Below are 15,581 nucleotides of genomic sequence, written 5' to 3'. Positions count from 1 at the left end.
CAATGCAACTTTATTAGCAACTTGCTGAGATCGGCGTTTAACAACATGGCCGCGGTCAGTTCACTCCTCGTGCTCCTCCGTTGCTGCTCCAAACAGGTGAATGTTGTTTGTCTTATTACGAACCTGTATATAGCTCCGTTTAGCATTTCTCACAGTATGCTATTTTTCCCTGAGGAAGCCGCCACAGCAGCGGCGATACGCGTGGGTTTGCACCCCACATCCCCTTCCCCCCCTCCGTGTGCCTCTTTTATTTTCCCATCAGCCTGCACCTGCTTGGTATTCCACTTGCTCCCTTTGGGATCTACAGGGCGTATGTATATACTCATTCAGGTTTATGATTGCAGTGTAGTTCTGGTGGGTTCCACAATACATATACCCGTGGCCATATCAAATTGGTCTATTATATGCCTGTATGCATTTTATCTTCTTTTTTTGTGCATCTCTCCAGGCCATGTGGTACTGTGATATTAAGGCACTCTTTGTATATGCTTGCATGTAGTATTCTTTCAGCTATTCACTGTTTATTTTGATATAACAACTACTAGGTGTCTTCAGTTATACTATTCTATCATAGGTAATTGCACCTTACATGCATTTAGTTTCCCTCTTTGGCGGGGGCGGGGTTGTGGTTTGTCATTTTCCCTATATTAGGAAATGACTGTTTTGCAACGTTGTGCTGTGTTTTGCACTTTTTAAATGTTTTTAGTCTTGGTTTTCTGTATGAAATGTGTTTTCTGTGCTATTTAATAAAAACTAATTTTTTGGTACATTTGTATATATATTTCTCTTGATATTTATTTGTGGCGCTCCCATATATATGGACATGATCTTTCGCTCTTTTTGATTATTATCCAGTTTCTCAGTCCATGGTGAGCCCCAATAGTCTTACACAGTGGTGCCCCCCCGCTCTCCTCAATTTAAACAGTAGAAACACCCCACAAGTGACCCCATTTTGGAAACTAGACCCCCGAAGGAACTTATCTAGATGTGTGGTGAGCACTTTCAACCCCCAAGTGCTTCACAGAAGTTTATAACGCAGAGCCGTGAAAATAAAAAATAATTGTTCTTTCTTCAAAAATTATGTTTTAGCAAGTAATTTTTTATTTTTGCAAGGGTAACAGGAGAAATTGGACCCCAACAGTTGTTCCCAGTTTGTCCTGAGTATGCTGGTACCCCAAATGTGGGGGTAAACCACTGTTTGGGCGCGCGTCGGGGCTTGGAAGGGAGGGAGCACCATTTGACTTTTTGAACGCAAGATTGGCTGGAATCAATGGTGGCGCCATGTCGCGTTTGGAGACCCCTGATGTGCCTAAACAGTGGAAACCCCTCAATTCTAACTTCAACATTAACCCCAACACACCCCTAATCCTAATCCCAACTGTAGCCATAACCCTAATCACAACCCTAACCCCAACACACCCCTAACCACAACCCTAACCCCAACACACCCGTAACCCTAATTCCAACCCTAACCCTAATCCTAACCCTAATCCCAACCCTAACCCTAATCCCAACCCTAACCACAACTGTAACCCCAACACACCCCTAACCCTATCCGTAACCCTAACCACAAGCCTAATCTTAACCCTATTTCCAACCCTAGCCCTAATTGCAACCCTAACTCTAAGGCTATGTGCCCACGTTGCAGATTCGTGTGAGATTTTTCCGCACGATTTTTGAAAAATCTGCAGGTAAAAGGCACTGCGTTTTACCTGCGGATTTACAGCAGATTTCCAGTGTTTTTTTGTGCGGATTTCACCTGCGGATTCCTATTGAGGAACAAGTGTAAAACGCTGTGGAATCCGCACAAAGAATTGACATGCTGCGGAAAATACAACGCAGCGTTACTGCACGGAATTTTCCGCACCATGGGCACAGCGGATTTGGTTTTCCATAGGTGTACATGGTACTGTAAACCTGATGGAAAACTGCTACGAATTCGCAGCGTCCAATCGGCTGCGGATCCGCGGCCAATCCGTTGCGGATCCGCGTCCAATCGGCTGCGGATCCGCGGCCAATCCGCTGCGGATCCGCGGCCAAATCCGCACTGTGTGCACATGCCATAACCCTAACCCTACCCCTAACCCTACCCCTAGTTCTAACCCTAGTTCTAACCCTAACCCTAGTGGAAAAAGAAAAAAAAATATTGTCTTTATTTTATTATTGTCCCTACCTATGGGGGTGATAAAATGTACTTGTAATGAATCTGCCGGCTGGCATGCGCCCGCCATTTTGGAAGATGGCGGCGCCCATGGAGAAGACGGACCGACACCGGGAGCCTCGGTAAGTATAAGGGGGGGAGATCGGGGCACGGGGGGGGGGGCGTCGGAGCATGGGGGGGTGACATCGGGGCAGGGGAGGAGCGGACAGGAGGACGGGGGAGCGCAGCACAGGACGGAGGGGACTACGGGACAGATCGGTGGCTTGGGGGGGCGATCGGTGGGGTAGGGGGGGTCACTTCAGTATTTCCAGCCATGGCCAATGATATTGCAGCATCAGCCATGGCTGGATTGTAATATTTCACCAGTTTTTTAGGTGAAATATTACAAATCGCTCTGATTGGCAGTTTCACTTTCAACAGCCAATCAGAGCGATCATAGCCACGGGGGGGTGAAGCCACCCCCCCTGGGCTGAAGCACCACTCCCCCCCCTGCAGATCGGGTGAAATTGGAGTTAACCCTTTCACCCGATCTGCAGGGACGCGATCATTCCATGACACCACTTAGGCGTCATGGGTCGGATTGGCACGGGTTTTCATGACGCCTACGTGGCGTCAAAGGTCGGGAAGGGGTTAAATGCTTTGCTGCCCCAATCATTAAGGCTAGTAAGTGGTGTTTCCTAGTTTTGAAATTGGAAGTTAGGCAGGATAGTAGAATTTCCTCCGTTTTTAAATTTTTTTTATTATACCTAAATTCTGAAGCATTTTGTTTATTTTCACCCAAAATGTCTGTATTATAGGGCAGGTCCAAAATATATGTGTCATATTTTTTTCCTGACAGAGGGACCCGGTTGAAATTTGTAATTCTATACCATTGAGATAGAATTTTATATGAATTTTCCTGTAAGAGAGTGTACCTAGAAACACCATGTGAATTTGAGAGAATCTTTTTCACTTCAGTATCGTTTAGAGCAGATGTGGGAAAATGGCGGCCCGCGGGTCACCTCCAGCCCTTTGGTTGTTTCTATCTGGCCGCAAACAGAAACACCAAATGTTTAGGAACTCACATGTGATCTAATAGCTTGGTGTTAGCCCTGCCCCACTATCGTACTATTGGTGGAGGAGCTGCTGAGATCACTCACAGCAGAGCAGCTCCAGCTTCTGTTGTAGCATGGCTGAGAAGTCACTGCAGTGCCCAACAGCTTCTGCACATACCTAGTAATCAGTCACCTTGTAAGCGGGATGTTGTACTGGGTCTGTGCTGTGGAAATGAAGACCAGCAGAACTGTGTCCTTTTAACCCCACAACTGCTGGATCACAGCTTGAAATCAAACTGGAGGGAGAGCAGCTAATTATTATCTGCAAAACTCTTCCCTCCCTCCCCAGCAACTTCTAGCAGCTCAGGGATCAGGCTGATAGGAGATAAAACACTTTGGCCAAGTACAGTGTCCAATAGTGAATTGCACCCTCAGCCTCATTACATGCAGCCTGAAAATCTCACATTCTGTGTGCACCCCCCTCCCTCTATCCTCCAGTAGTGAAATATGCTTCCCAAACTTCCCTTCTTTTTGTGTGCCCCATGTACTCTGATGGCTGGTCTGTGTGCACGTGTCTGTGTGCATGTCTGTGTGTGTGCACCATGTACTCTGATGGCTGGTCTGTGTGCATTCGTGTCTGTCTGTGTGTGCACGTGTGTGTGTGTGTGTGTGTGTGTGTGTGTGTGTGTGTGCAGCGCCCCAGAGTCCTGGTCATTGCAGTAATGTCATTCTTCCACCAGGGGGAGTGATATTACGTCTGAAGGCAATAAAGGAGATCTCTTTACCAGGTATCAAAAACCACACAACACACTTAGGGTATGTGCACACGCTGCGGATTTTGCTGCGGATTTTGCTGCGGATCCGCAGCGGATTTGACGCTGCGGATCCGCAGCAGTTTTCCCAAAGTTTACAGTACCATGTAATCCTATGGGAAAAAAACCCACTGTGCACATGCTGCGGAAAATTCCACGCGGAAACGCAGCAGATTATTTTCCGCAGCATGTCAATTCTTTCTGCGGATTCCACAGCGGTTTTCAACATGCACCAATAGGAAAGTGCAGTTGAAAACCCGCAGAGGAATCCGCAGAAGAAACCGCGATAAAATCCGCAGTGAAAACCGCAGTTTTGCACTGCGGATTTTCCAAATCCGCTGCGGAAAAATCCGCAGCAGAATCCGCAACATGTGCACATACCCTTACACTCCAGGCCGCCAGGGGGAGCTATGCTCCTATCTATTAGGGCACTCCTCACAATTAGATAAAACTGGTGGTCTGGATAGAAAGTTAGTCAGAACCCGACAGAGTTTGACAGAAGCTGGCTGGAGTGAGTTCCAGCCAGATCCAGACTGTGGTCTGAGGAGGACGAGGGTCCACGGAGCTGCGCCTGCCCCACGTGGGGCAGCATCCTAAGAAAGAGAAATTAGAAGAGAAGTGTATTGTAGAGGGTGAGAAACGAAGTCATAGCAAAAAGGAGAGGAAACCAGAAGGAGTTCTGCCCTGTGAAAGGCTGTCTCCTTCTGAGGCGCAAGAATCCGGTGGCCAGCATACCGAGGGAGTAAGGATCTCTACGCTTTACTTCAGAGACTGGCAGGACAGTTAATTCCATGTTAGCTGCCCGACCTTATACCCAGGAGGCACGGTGGCAACTTGTGGGGGCCGGGGCATGGTAGCCTCAGGCCACCAGTCATATGGGCTTTGTCCTATCCTATCCATCAGGGGGACAGAGAGAAAGAGACTTAACATCTCCAGAATAGTTGTGAGGACCTTACCGAGAAGCTCAGCAGGGAGGTACTACAACACCCAGGCGCTAGAGGAAGGCTACTGATTTCCACCTGGATAAGGGGACTCTGGATTTGCCTTCGGACCGGCCGGACTCTGCCTACTCTGTGGTCTGTACCCTGGACTGTGGATGCTGAAGCCTTCAGTAAAGGTAAAGAGACTGCAACCTGGTGTCCTCGTTATTCACTGCGCCTCACACCATTCACCATCTACACTCTGGGAAGCCCTGGGGATACACTTCACCTGTGGGAAGGTATACCATCAAGCTGCCATAACATCACCCCAGCGGACCCCTAAGCAGCGTCGGTCACCCCGACCGAATACCACAGGTGGCGTCATGAACATTATCCCTTTAAAGACCTTTCCCCCTTTTTACAACGGACGTCCCTTGGGCCACGGACCGGGTCAGCCACCGTGAGATCCCCGCTGAGAACCGAAGGGCCCGGTGCCGAGTATCCCATGGTCCTATGGAGGCGCTCCATGTGCATGTCTGTGTGTGTGCCCCATGTATTCTGATGGCGGGTCTGTGTGTGCGTCTCTGTGTGTGTGCCCCATGTACTCTGGTGGCTGGCCTGTGTGCATGTCTGTGTGTGTGTGCATGTCTGTGTGCATGTGTCTGTGTGTGCCCCATGTACTCTGGTGGCTGGTCTGTATGCGTGTGTCTGTGTGTGTGTGCCCCATGTACTCTGGTGGCTGGTCTGTGTGCGTGTCTGTCTGTCTGTGTGTGCACGTGTGAGTGTGTTCGTGTCTGTGCATGTGCCCCATGTACTCTGGTGGCTGGTCTGCGTGTATGTTTGTGTGTGTGCTCCATGTACTCTGGTGGCTGGTCTGTGTGCGCGTGTCTACGTGCATGTCTGTGTGTGTGCCCCATGTACTCTGGTGGCTGGTCTGTGTGAGTGTCTGTGTGTGCCCCATGAACTCTGGTGGCTGCTTTGTGTGTGTGCGCGTGTGCACGTGTCTATGTGTGCATGTCTCAGTGTGTGCGTCTGTGTGCGTGCGTGCTCCTGTACGTGTGTGTGCATCTGCGTGTCTGTGTGCTTGCTTCTGTGCGTGTCTGTGTGTGTGGTGTGCATGTCTCTGTGCATGCTTCTGTGCGTGTTTGTGTGTGCGTGTCTGTGTGTGCGTCTGTGTGTCTGCTTCTGTGCGTGTCTGTGTGCTTGCTTCTGTGCGTGTTTGTGTGTGCGTGTCTGTGTGTGCGTCTGTGTGTCTGTTTCTGTGCGTGTCTGTGTGCGTGCGTGTGTCTCTTCTCCACTCTATGGACTGAAAGGAAAAGTTCTTACCACTTTTCTGTTACCTCCTCCCCACATACGAGCGGTGAGCAAAGAATTTTTCGAATGCCCTCAATTTTTTTTTCTTAAAGGGGCTTTCCAGATTCAGAAAACCCACTGTTCCCTGAATGGAATGGCTTTTACTCGCCTTCCCAGGCTCAGCCGCTGATTCAAGGTGCCTCATATTGTTTGCAGAACAGACGTCATGTTGAAACTTCTGGATCCAATAACTGAGCTCAGCGGCTTCACGGGCGTTGATGCCATGACTCGCTCACAGCCAATGACCTCACCGACTGGCTGCAGCACTGCAGACGTGACATGAGCACTTCAGACAATAACAGGCAACAGGAACTGTCACAGAGACTCAGTGCTGGTCCCCGAAAGGGAAGGAAAGTTTTTTTTATAACTGCAGCTAATGAGAAGGGTTTTCTGAAATTGGAAAACCTCTTTAATTAACAGCTAATTCATGTTACTATTGGTCTTGGCAGCAAATTAAAAATGTATAGCTTACTGCTTCTTATAATCTGATATAATCAGTGTTGAGCTGTGTTCATATGCGGTGGGATTTTTTCATGCAAATTAAAAGCTGTGTTTTACAGTACGAGCCGAAGCTACGAGGTTTCAGAAATCTCATACAGATGCTTGTTTTTCTCCTGACTGAATTTGAGAACACCGGTGTTTTTTAGTCTGCAGCATGTCAGTTTTTTCACCGTTTTTCACTGTTTCACCCATAGAAAGTTATGAGAAAGTGCAAAAATGCCGCAAAATACACAGTAACTGTTTTTGCAGCATTTTTAACCCCTTAATCCCATATGTCGTACTGTCCCGTCGAGGTGACCTGGGACTTAATTCCCAGGGACGGGATAGTACGTTATAGGCTATCGGCAGCGCTCATGTTTGGGTAAGGGTTTCAGTTAAAATTGGGGGGTTTCCACTGTTTAGGCACATCAGGGGCTCTCCAAACGCGACATGGCGTCCGATCTCAATTCCAGCCAATTCTGCATTGAAAAAGTAAAACAGTGCTCCTTCCCTTCCGAGCTCTGCCATGCACCCAAACAGGGGTTTACCCCAACATATGGGGTATCAGCGTACTCAGGACAAATTGGACAACAACTTTTGGGGTCCAATTTCTCTTGTTGCTCTTGGTAAAAAAAAATTGGGGGGGCTAAAAAATCATTTTTGTGGGAAAATGATTTTTTATTTTCACGGCTCTGCGTTATAAACTCTAGTGAAACACTTGGGTGTTCAAAGTTCCCACAACACATCTAGATAAGTTCCTTGGGGGTCTAGTTTCCAATATGGGGTCACTTGTGGGGCGTTTCTACTGTGTACGTACATCAGGGGCTCTGCAAATGCAACGTGACGCCTGCAGACCATTCCATCTAAGTCTACATTCCAAACGGTGCTCCTTCCCTTCCGAGCTCTGCCATGAGCCCAAACGGTGGTTCCCCCCCAAATATGGGATATCAGCGTACGCAGGACAAATTGGACAACAACTTTTGGGGTCCAATTTCTCCTGTTACCCTCGGGAAAATACAAAACTGGGGTCTAAAAAATAATTTTTGTGGAAAAAAAAGAATTTTTATTTTATGGCTCTATGTTATAAACTGTAGTGAAACACTTGGGGGTTCAAAGTTCTCACAACACATCTATATAAGTTCCTTAGTGGGTCAACTTTCAAAAATGGTGTCACTTGTGGGGGGTTTCAATGTTTAGGCACATCAGGGGCTCTCCAAACGCGACATGGCATCTCAATTCCAGTCAATTTTGCATTGAAAAGTCAAACGGCGCTCCTTCCCTTCCAAGCTCTGCCATGCACCAAAACAGTGGATTACCCCACATATGGGGTATCAGCATTCTCAGGACAAATTGCACAACATTTGGGGTCCCTTGTCTTCTGTTACCCTTGGAAAAATAAAAAATTGGGGGTGAAAAGATCATTTTTGTGAAAAAATATGATTTTTTATTTTTACGGCTCTACATTATAAACTTCTGTGAAGCAATTGGTGGGTCAAAGTACTCACCACACATCTAGATAAGTTCCTTAGGGGGTCTACTTTCCAAAATGGTGAAACTTGTGGGGGGTTTTAATGTTTAGGCACATCAGGGCTCTCCAAACGCGACATGGCATGCACATCTCAATTCCAGTCAATTTTGCATTGAAAAGTCAAACGGCGCTCCTTCCCTTCCGAGCTCTGCCATACGCCCAAACAGTGGTTTACCCCCACATATGGGGTATCGGCATACTCAGAACAAAGTGTACAACAACGTTTGGGGTTCAATTTCTCCTGTTACCCTTGGTAAAATAAAACAAATTGGAGCTGAATTAAATTTTTTTGTGAAAAAAGTTAAATGTTCATTTTCTTTTAAACATTCCAAAAATTCCTGTCAAATACGTGTTAATAAACTTCTTGAATGTGATTGTGACCACCTTGAGGGGTGCAGTTTTTAGAATGGTGTCACACTTGGGTATTTTCTTTCATATAGACCCCTCAAAGTGACTTCAAATGTGATGTATAATAATATTATTATTATTATTATTATTATTATTATTATGTAGTTCCTAAAAAAAAAATTATGTTGTAAAAATGAGAAATTGCTGGTCAACTTTTAACTCTCATAACTCCCTAGCAAAAAAAAATTTTGGTTCCAAAATTGTGCGGATGTAAAGTAGACATGTGGGAAATGTTACTTATTAAGTATTTTGAGTGACATATCTCTGTGATTTAAGGGCAGAAAAATTAAAAGTTGGAAAATTGTGAAATTTTCAAAATTTTCCCCAAATTTCCGTTTTTTTTTTCACAAATAAACGCAGGTAATATCAAAGAAATTTTACCACTATCCTGAAGTACAATATGTCATGAGAAAACATTGTTAGAATCATCAGGATCCGTTGAAGCGTTCCAGAGTTATAACCTCATAAAGGGACAGTGGTCAGAATTGTAAAAATTGGCCCGGTCATTAACGTGCTAACCACCCTTGGGGGTTAAGGGGTTAAGCATTTTTGGGAAATAAAACCAACTTTATTAAAAAAAGTTATGTAGACAAAGCACACGAGTAAAGCACACCCAATAAATGCAGCAAACGAATGCAGCAAAACTGGCGTTTTGAACACAGTACTGCAGTTCTACTGCCAAGAGAGCAGGTTTTGGCTTCAGAAACAAAACGCAGCAAAAACGCTGCATGTGAACATAGCCTTAAAGGGAACCTGTCACCTGAATTTGGCGGGACCAGTTTTGGGTCATATGGGCGGGGTTTTCGGGTGTTTGATTCACCCTTTCCTTACCCGCTGGCTGCATGCTGGCCGCAATATTGGATTGAAGTTCATTCTCTGTCCTCCGGAGTACACGCCTGCGCAAGGCAGGCAATGTATGTGACGTGTAACTGTTGTAGTAATTTTTTGGGGTGTTTTTTGCTTTCTTTTGGCCATGAATTTGTCATGGGAATATTATTGGAAAGAAACTGAGATATGGTATATGTTGGTAGGTGAGACCATATGTCATAAATATCTATGTAATTGGGGTCTAAGAAATCGGGTATGGTATTAATAGGTGCCAAAGCTGGAGGTATACTATACATTGATAATAAATTATTTCGATCTTTTTTTAATTTTTAAGGTTGCCTTCATGATGTTAACTAGTTTATTATCTGATGGAGGTGTCTTGTCACTCCAAATATACACTGTGTGCAGAATTATTAGGCAAGTTGTATTTTGATCACATGATACTTTTTATACAAGTTGTCCTACTCCAAGCTGTTCAGGCTGGAGAGCCAAATACTAATTAAGTAAATCAGGTGATGTGCATCTCTGTAATGAGGAGGGGTGTTGTCTAATGACATCAAAACCCTATATAAGGTGTGCTTAATTATTAGGCAACTTCCTTTCCTTTGGGAAAATGGGTCAAAAGAGAGATTTGATGGGCTCTGAAAAGTCCAAAATTGTGAGATGTCTTGCAGAGGGATGCAGCAGTCTTGAAATTGCCAAACTTTTGAAGCGTGATCACCGAACAATCAAGCGTTTCATGGCAAATGGACAACAGGGTCGCAAGAAGTGTGTGGGGCAAAAAAGGCGCAAAATAACTGCCCGTGAATTGAGGAAAATCAAGCGTGAAGCTGCCAAGATGCCATTTGCCACCAGCTTTGACATATTTCAGAGCTGCAACGTTACTGGAGTAACAAAAAGCACAAGGTGTGCGATACTCGGGGACATGGCCAAGGTAAGGAAGGCTGACAAACGACCACCTTTGAACAAGAAACATAAGATAAAACGTCAAGACTGGGCCAAGAAATATTTTAAGACTGACTTTTCAAAGGTTTTATGGACTGATGAAATGAGAGTGTCTCTTGGTGGGCCAGATGGATGGGCCAGAGGCTGGATCAGTAAAGGGCAGAGAGCTCCACTCCGACTCAGACACCAGCAAGGTGAAGGTGGGGTACTGGTATGGGCTGGTATCATCAAAGATGAACTTGTGGGACCTTTTCGGGTTGAGGATGGAGTGAAGCTCAACTCCCAGACCTACTGCCAGTTTCTGGAAGACAACTTCTTCAAGCAACGGTACAGGAAGAAGTCGGTATCGTTCAAGAAAAACATGATTTTCATGCAGGACAATGCTCCATCACATGCCTCCAACTACTCCACAGCATGTAGTAATGGCTGGCCAGTAAAGGTCTCAAAGAAGTAATGACATGGCCCCCTTGTTCACCTTATCTGAACCCCATAGAGAACCTGTGGTCCCTCATAAAATGTGAGATCTACAGAGAGGGAAAACAGTACACCTCTCGGTACAGTGTCTGGGAGGCTGTGGTGGCTGCTGCACGCAATGTTGATCGTAAACAGATCAAGCCACTGACAGAATCTATGGATGGAAGGCTGTTGAGTGTCATCATGAAGAAAGGTGGCTATATTGGTCACTAATTTTTTGGGGTTTTGTTTTTGCCTGTCAGAAATGTTTATTTCTAAAGTTTGTGCAGTTATATTGGTTTACCTGGTGAAAATAAACAAGTGAGATGGGAATATATTTGGTTTTTATCAAGTTGCCTAATAATTCTGCACAGTAATAGTTACCTGCACAAACAGATATCCTCCTAAGACAGCCAAATCTACAAAAAAACACTCCAACTTCCAAAAATATTAAGCTTTGATGTTTATAAGTCTTTTGGGTTGATTAAGAATATAGTTGTTGATCAATAATAAAAATAATCCTCTAAAATACAACGTGTCTAATAATTCTTCACACAGTGTAGTGATTCAAGTTTTTGTTTAATAGAAGTTCTATGTTGTTTTGATAGATTGTTTTTGAGAGTGGACTAATCTAAGTCATCTGCCAATGTGAATTGCTTTGTAATATGAGCGTATGTCGGGAAGTCATAGGCCACCTAGTGATTTTGGGTAGGTAAGTAGTTTGGGTGGCAATCTAGCTTTTTTGTATTTCCATATATACTGAGAGACAATCTTTCTAATGGTGTTAAGAATGCTCTCGAGAGATATATGGGAAGCATATTCATTGTGTATAATATCTTTGGAAGTATGTTTGATTTCATACAAGGACGCACATCCAGTTGAAGTTTCTTCTGGCGTCAGTGGGCCCCTGTTCCTCCGGGCCCAGACACAGTGGCGACCGCGGTTGTTATGCCATTGCCCTTAGCAAATCATGAGCGAATGTCAGTTCTAGCATCATGACGTGATATGTCTGTCATGCATTTAAAAAGTCACTGTGTAAAAAACACACTGTGACAATTCCGTGCAGACAGCTGTCACTGACAGCTGAGCTGCATGGGAAGAGATGCGGGGACCCATGCCATTGGTCCCCACACTCAGGACGCTGTGATCTTCTGACTGATTGATCACAGCATGATCATTCAGGAGGTGGTGAAATGTAAGCCACCTCCCACATGATCACAGCAGGAGCTTGGTGCTGCTAATGGCCAAGCTTCTGCAGTAACAGCCAGCACCACCCTTGGCTGTTTAACCCCCTAAATGCTGCAACTGAGAGCGGTCACGGTATTTAGAAGAAAGGTAGAGGGAAGCGGCTCCCTCTCCCTTCAGGTCAGCACCCCCACAACTTCATCATGTTGGCCCAATAATTGACATGTTGACCCAAGTTCATCATGACAGCACTCGGGTCACCAAGCTTCAGTATGAGTAGCATGGTCTAAGATGCTTCTGTCAGAGCAACAATGACAGGTATTCTGGTGCATTGCAATGCTTTATACCAGCGACCAAAGTAAAAAATAAAATAAAAGTTCCGTAGAGAGACTCAGTAAAAAAAAAAAAAGTAAAAATTAAAAAAAAAAAAGACAAGCTCTTTCTGAGTGGCAGAGGCTCCAGCGGGATCCATGGCCTGGTTATACTATCAGGACTCGAAGGAAAGACCCGAAAGTGGACCCTCTGGGTTATAGTTCTAGAGTCCCAGTCTCCAAGGGCGATCGGACTGATGGGACCACCCTCTATACAGGGAGCGTTAGGGACAGGCCCAAGGGGATGGAACCACAACGGCTGGAGCCAAAGGGGCAACTAAGGATAAATAAAGAGAGAGAAGAGACTGGGGTATGAAGACGGTGGATGAGAACAGAGGAGAAACGGGCTCTATGGAATATGGGTGTGAGATGGGACCAGGAGGACCAGAGACGGAGCGTTGGCATGATGCTGGAAGAGAGGAATGAAAAAGGTAATAACAAGCAGGAATAAACGGTACTGGAAGGCACGAGTGGACACTGGACAGGTATGGCGGAGACACTGAGCTGATACGACAGAGACACAGGGCAGGTACAGGTGAGACACAGAGTAGGCACGGGTGAGACACAGGATGGTACGGCTGAGGTACAGGGCAGGTACGGCTAAGGCACAGGGCAGGTACAGCTGAGGCACAGGGCAGGTATGGCTGAGGCACAGGACAGGTATGACGGAGGCACATGGCAGAGCGAACAGAGAATGGGAGCCAGGGACCAAGGAGGGTACGCCAGCAGGAAGGCTAGCGTAACCGCGAAAGATAACCAGGCATCTTACCTGTGCACACGCTGAGAATAAATATCCGATGGGAGCCACCATGATGGGGCGGAGCCAGCGGGTAACAACCTCCCAGAGGGCTTAGCGGCAAGAAAAGAACGATCGCGCATGCGCGAAGCGCTGACATGCCGCCAGCATGAGAAGACAGGTGAGGAGCGGCAAGGGACCCCGTCGGAGGCACGCTGGAGGCAGGCGACGGATGGGTGAGTATTCGCCAATGTGACAGTACCCCCCTCCTTACTCCCCTTCCCTTTAAGACTAGAGAGGAACCTCTTCATGATATGAGGAGCATTGATGTTCTCCCTGGGCTCCCACGATCTCTCCTCAGGACCAAACCCCTTCCAATCAATTAGAAAAAAGGTCCGCACTCTAACAACCTTTTTGGCTAGAATATTTTTACATCAAAGACATCATCCGAAGTGCAAGGTTGGGGCGTATGAGGTGGAGACGAGTGAAAGCGATTAAACACTGTGGGTTTAAGAAGCGAGACATGAAAAGAATTGGGAATTCGTAACGAGGCAGGCAGTTTCAATTTGTAGGCCACATCATTGATGCGACTTAAGACCTCAAAGGGACCAATGTAGCGTGGACCTAGTTTATGAGAGGGTATCTTAAGTCTAATATAGCGTGAAGAAAACCAAACCTTATCGCCCGGAAGAAATGGAGGAGCATCCAGGCGTTTATTATCGGCGTACCGCTTCATCCTGCAACTGGCCTTTTCAAGAGCCTCTTTAGTCTCCCTCCAAATTTCAGAGAATTCCAAGGACAAGGAGTCTGCCGCCGGTACATCCGAGGCGGGGGAAATGGGAAGTGAAATGCCAGGATGTTGGGCAAAGACCACAAAGAAAGGAGACTTGGAAGAGGTTCACTGGGATGATTGTTGTAAGCGATCTCTGCCCATGGAAGAGAGACCCAATCATTCTGATGAGCGTTGGAGAAATGCTGAAGGTAGGTTAAAACTTGATTGACTCGTTCCACCTGACCGTTGGACTGTGGATGATAGGTGGAAGAGAAGTCCAGTTTTACCTTCATTAGTCCGCAAAGAGCTCTCCAGAAACGAGAGGTGAATTGGACGCCTCGGTCAGACACAATATGCTGTGGAAAGCCGTGAAGTCGGAAGACATGATGTACAAAAATCTTCGCTAACTCGGGAGCAGAAGGCAGACCAGGCAAAGAAACAAAGTGAGCCATCCTGGAAAATCGATCCACTATCACCAAGATGACAGTAAAATTTGAGGATGGAGGTAAATCAGTAACAAAGTCCATAGCAATATGTCTCAAGGAACGGAAGGCACAGGCAGCGGAAGTAGAAGTCCAGAAGGAAGATGCCTGGGAGCCTTGTTTCTAGTGCAGGAAGTACAGGAAGCAATGAACTCCAAGACGTTTTGTCGAAGCGACGGCCACCAATAATAGCAGGAGATAAGAGACAAAGTTTTCTTGACTCTGACATGGCTAGCAATCTTGGAGGAATGTCCCCAATGTAAAACTCTTTCTTTGTCATGATCCAATACCAAAGGCTTGCCAGGTGGTGGAGTGATCACTCTAAGAAGAGCCAGGGTAATGATCCTAGCTGAATAGATGATATGTGCTGGACTCTCCTCCATGTCTGCTGGCTAGAAGGATCTAGACAGGGTATCCACTTTGACGTTCTTATTACCAGGATGGAACTGGAGTTCGAAGTCAAAACGTCCAAAGAACAAGGACCATCTGGCTTGCCGCGGGTTGAGTCTTTGAGCAGACTGAACATAGCCTAAATTCTTATGGTCTGTGAATAAAGCAAAAGGATGAACGGCTCCTTCAAGGAGATAACGCCACTCCTCTAAGGCCAATTTAATAGCCAGTGATTCTTTGTCTCCAATGGAATAATTTTGCTCGGAAGAGGAGAAAGCTTTGGAGAAGCCACAAGAGACTAAGCGACTAGAGGTGTTTTTTTTTGCAAAAGGACCTCCCCAGCTCCAACAGAAGACGCGTCAAACTCAAGAATAAATGGCCTATTAGCATCAGGGCGATGTAGCACAGGAGCTGTAAGCAAACCTTTGTTTCAGAGTCTGGAAGGCGTTCACAGTTTCAGAGGTCCAATAATTGGGGTTGACCCCTTTTCGAACAAGAGCAGAAATTGGTTTGGCTATGGAGGAGAAATGAGGGATAAATTGTCTATAGTAATTGGCAAAGCCAAGAAAACGTATTGCTTTTACTCCAAGGGGACGTGGCCAATTGAGAACAGCGGAAACCTTCTCGGGATCCATCTCCAGACCGGACTTCGAGACTATGTAACCGAGGAACGGCAAAGACGACTGCTCGAAGACGCACTTCTCGATCTTAGAAAATAGATGA

The 15,581-nt window shown here is 46.1% G+C and overlaps 1 protein-coding gene across 4 annotated transcripts in view; it reads right to left on the bottom strand.

Annotated features, from left to right (window-relative positions):
- The window catches only part of LOC143785793 (flavin reductase (NADPH)-like), a 139,823-nt gene that overhangs the window by 32,283 nt on the left and 91,959 nt on the right, over positions 1-15,581 (bottom strand). Inside the window, exon 1 of one of the 4 annotated variants that reach the window (XM_077274942.1) lies at positions 8,638-8,758. The exons of the other annotated variants lie outside the window; for them this stretch is intronic. The gene's annotated coding sequence lies outside the window, so the exon portion shown is untranslated. Of the gene's footprint in view, positions 1-8,637; positions 8,759-15,581 lie in introns of those variants that run through there. 4 annotated transcript variants of the gene reach the window in all.

The sequence above is a fragment of the Ranitomeya variabilis genome, chromosome 1, assembly GCF_051348905.1.
Source record: "Ranitomeya variabilis isolate aRanVar5 chromosome 1, aRanVar5.hap1, whole genome shotgun sequence".
Lineage (NCBI taxonomy): Eukaryota > Metazoa > Chordata > Amphibia > Anura > Dendrobatidae > Ranitomeya > Ranitomeya variabilis.
The sequence above is the reverse complement of the archived record's forward strand: the minus strand, read 5'-3'. Positions and strand labels throughout refer to the sequence as shown.